Genomic DNA, 4,266 nt, shown 5'->3' on the forward strand with positions numbered 1-4,266 from the left:
ATGATGAAAGCGAGTCTCCCGCTCTAAAAATGGGAGAAATTGTATCAACTGCTCTTTCAAGTTGGGGGTTGGGTATGGCTGACAACCCTACACGAAAAACCAACATTACGAAGCCACAGAAGGAGCGTCGATCAGGATGGACTTTACAGCGACCTACCTGGCAACGACAACGGAAAAACGATTTGCACATTTTCTCATGGAACGTGCGCTCCCTGTACAGAGCTGGAGCTACCAAGCAGCTGGCCGATACCCTGCCCCAATATAGGGCTGGTGTAACAGCGTTGCAGGAAATGCGTTGGATAGGGAGAAGAGCCACTACACCATATATTATAGTGGTCATCCAGTAAACCATGTGCTCGGAGTAGGTTTCTTCATCATCAACGGCGAACAACCGGTATCCAGTCTAGGCCTGCCTTAATAAGAAACTCCAGACATCCCAGTATTGCGCCGAGGTCCACCAATTCAATATCCCTTAAAGCTGTCTGGCGTCCTGGCCTACGCCATCGTTCTACCTCAGGCAGGGTATGCCTCGTCTTCTTTTTCTACCATAGATATTGCCCTTATAGACTTTCCGGGTGGGATCATCCTCATCCATATGGATTAAGTGACCCGCCCACCGTAACCTATTCAGCCGGATTTTATCCACCACCCGACGGTCATGGTATCGCTCACAGATTTTGTCGTTATGTAGGCTACGGAATCGTCCATTCTCATGTAGAAGGTCAAAAATTCTTCTGAGAATTCTTCTCTCGAACGCGGCCAAGAGTTCGCAATTTTTTTTGCTAAGAACCCAAGTTTCCGAGGAATACATGAGGACTGGCAAGATCATTGTCTTGTACAGTAAGAGCTTTAACCCTTTCGTGAGACGTTTCGAGCGGAACAGTTGTAGTAAGCTGAAATAGGCTCTGTTGGCAGCCAAAAACCTTGCGAGGATTTCATCGTCGTAGTTGTTATCGGTTGTGATTTTCGACCCTACATAGGAGAAATTATCAACGGTCTCAAAGTTGTAGTCTCCTTTCTTTATTCTTCCCGTTTGACCAGTGCGGTTTGATGTTGTTGGTACGTTTTTGGTGCTGACGTTGCCACCATATCTTTTGTTTTGCCTTCATTGATGTGCAGCCCAAGATCTCGCCTCGATTGCCGCCTGCTCGATCTGGATGAAAGCAGTTTGTACGTCTCGTGTCGTTCTTCCCATGATGTCGATATCGTCAGCATAGGCCAGTATTTGGGTGGACCTAAAGAGGATCGTACCCCTTGCATTTACCTCAGCATCATGGAACACTTTCTCGAGGGACAGGTTAAAGAGGACGCATGATAGGACATCCCATTTTCGTAGACCGTTGTCGATGTCGAATGATCTTGTTAGTGATCCTGCTGCTTTGATCTGGCCTCACACATTGGTCAGGGTCAGCCTAGTCAGTCTTATCAATTTCATCGGGATACCGAATTCTCTTATGGCAGTGTACAGTTTTACCCTGGCAGTGCTATCATAGGCGGCTTTAAAATCGATGAATATATGGTGTAACTGATGTCCATATTCCAATAATTTTTCCATCGCTTGCCGCAGAGAGAAAATCTGATCTGTTGCTAATTTGTCTGTAATGAAGCCTCTTTGGTATGGACCAATGATGTTCTAGGCGTATGCGGCTATCCGGCCTAGCAAGATAGCGGACAGTATTTTATAGATGGCACTCAGCAACGTGATACCTCTATAATTGCTGTATTGCGTGATATCTTCCTTTTTATGTATGGGACAGATAATGCCTCTATGCCAGTCATCAGCTGCCCCACACTTTGAGTACAAGCTGGTGAATCAGTACATCAGTACCCTAGGGATAATTTTGGAACAGTGCGCAGAATTTAGATCTTCGCTGCACCTGCTCTTCATCGATTTCGAGAAAGCTTTCGATAGTGTGAACAGAGAGTGTATCTGGAGTGCTCTACGCAGGAGGGACATTCCAGAGAAACGAATAGCTATTATCAGAGTAACAAAGCAAAAGTAGCAAAATGTCACGTGCTGCACCCAAATAAAATCTTTGAGGATTTTGCGGTAAAAAGCAGAGTCCGCCAGGGTTGCAGCTTGTCACCGATATTATTTCTTCATATAATCGGTTGTGTTCTTCATGCTGCCTTGCCCGGTGGACATGGAGGAGTTCAATGGACAATGACATCGGTGTTTGAACACCTCGACTACTTTAATAACATCTGTTTGCCCTCTCGCCGGGTTATGGAGCTTGGCCAAATGGCTCTTGATTTGGAAAGAGAGGCAAGTAGATTTGGAGCATCGAAAGCATCGATCAAAATTGGCATACCTAGGAACCGTTGTTTCTGCCTACGGTGGCGCCGAACTGGATGTTGCCGACGAATTGACAGCGCTGCCCCGTCTAAAATTTGGAAATGTAGTTATTTATCACTAAGATCAAGTTGAGACTGTTATCTGCTAGTGTCCTTTCGGTGTTGTTAATGGGAGTAGCACATGGGGAATGAACTCCACTGTTACCCAAAACTCCAAGCTTTCATCAATACCTGTCTGCATTATGTCATCGGAGTGCACTGGCGTGACACTATCTTGAACGAAGAGGCCTGCCACTCATAGGTACTGTGATCGGAAGAGGGAGGTGGCAGAACAGTAGAGGAGGAGTGTGAGCGTCTTGAGAAGTCGTGAGGGGGGGGGGGGGGGCTAAAGAACATTTTAGGTAACCGCGAGCGATGGTGCGTAGATGTGGGTGACACGCTCTACCCCGCCAATGGCTTAATGGCAACCACATATATATAAAGGGAAGTTAAAATTCCGCCATGTATGTAAATAACATAGTCATGCTGATCCCAAGCCCAGGTAAAGGAGGAGGGTTTGAGGCAACGTATTCAGTACAATTCTCAGTAAAAGAACCAGCGATCGAGGAAAATGAAAAAAAAGTAGAAGCTCAGCTTAGTTGGTATATAACTGTGTATAACTTCGCCATACCGCATCCTACCTGATCACACCCCTTAATCAAGGGGGTCTAAATCAATTGACTTGTTCCTTCAGGTTGGAGGTTTGGAGCAATAAAGCAAACATCATACACCAACAGCCTTCGAAGGATTGATACGACAGAAACGAACGCGCAAACGAATAAACGACAGATCGTATCCTGGAATTTTAGATCACTAAACAACTCTGGTGCTGTCAAAGACCTACTTCAGGTTAGTAAGTACAAGGTCAGTATTCTAGCAGTCCAGGAAAGGAATTGGAGTGTTTGCGATGAAGCCGACATAAGGCCGCACACAATCTTCAAAAGTAGGAAGGTATCAGCAAAACGTGAGTTTGAAATTGTCGACTGGCTACACAGTCTGATTCAAACCATGCAAATTGCAGGGAGTTGTATATATGCAATGAATGCTCTTAGGTTAGCACCAGCCACCACCACCAGAGCCCCTTTACCTTTAAAGTAGGTAGGGTCGTCCGGTTTCTAGTTCCTCCCATTATAGGTGTTACTGTACTGCCCTTTCTGGTGCTGTAGACATTAAGTACAGGCTTTGAACTAAAGTGGAGGGCATAGCTACCAAAGATTTCTCCGTGGGTCAACATGAATCACTCTAGCCGTCTCTTGCTTAGGTGTTGATAGGTTCGAGACACTTTACCTACTCGCATCATATCAGGGTCCTTGGGATCGGATAGGATCCCAATATCGAAGCTTAATTCCTAAAGTACCTCTTGTGACCCTTTCCTCTCAAGTTCGATTATTTCCTGGGCGCATTCATCTATATCCTTGCTGCAGACGTTCTTAGAAACCATATGCTTGGTTCAAGTATCTTATTCTCTAAAGCACCTGCAATAGTAAGCACCAATTTATTCGAGTTATCTCACACCTATCGGTGACGGGCTGGTTGTCTATCTGATTCGAAACAATAATTCAATGGAAACATTGGAAAGTATGTACAAACCGAAATGCATATGATCTGTCTGGAAAGAAGAATCACATTTTTTCTGAATACATGCATACATATGTATATTGAGAAATACAATAGCTCTAGGAAGTAGTATTTCCAATTATGAGCAATTCCGAGAAGCTAGTTCTCCAAGGTTACTGTTATTGAAGAAAGCACGAAAGCGTTAATTCCACAAATGTTCAGGATCCAGTTTCGAGTTCGTGGTCCGCGCACTCACTTTTGGATTTTTTCTCTACTTGGAAATTTCGTCGGGAGTATTTATTCGTGCACTTTTCGATTGAATTGGAAGTTCATCGAGAAATAATATTCGTGAGTTGAGATATATCCGTTCCGTTT

This window comes from Hermetia illucens, chromosome 3 (genome assembly GCF_905115235.1).
Source record: "Hermetia illucens chromosome 3, iHerIll2.2.curated.20191125, whole genome shotgun sequence".
NCBI classification, from domain to species: Eukaryota; Metazoa; Arthropoda; class Insecta; order Diptera; family Stratiomyidae; genus Hermetia; species Hermetia illucens.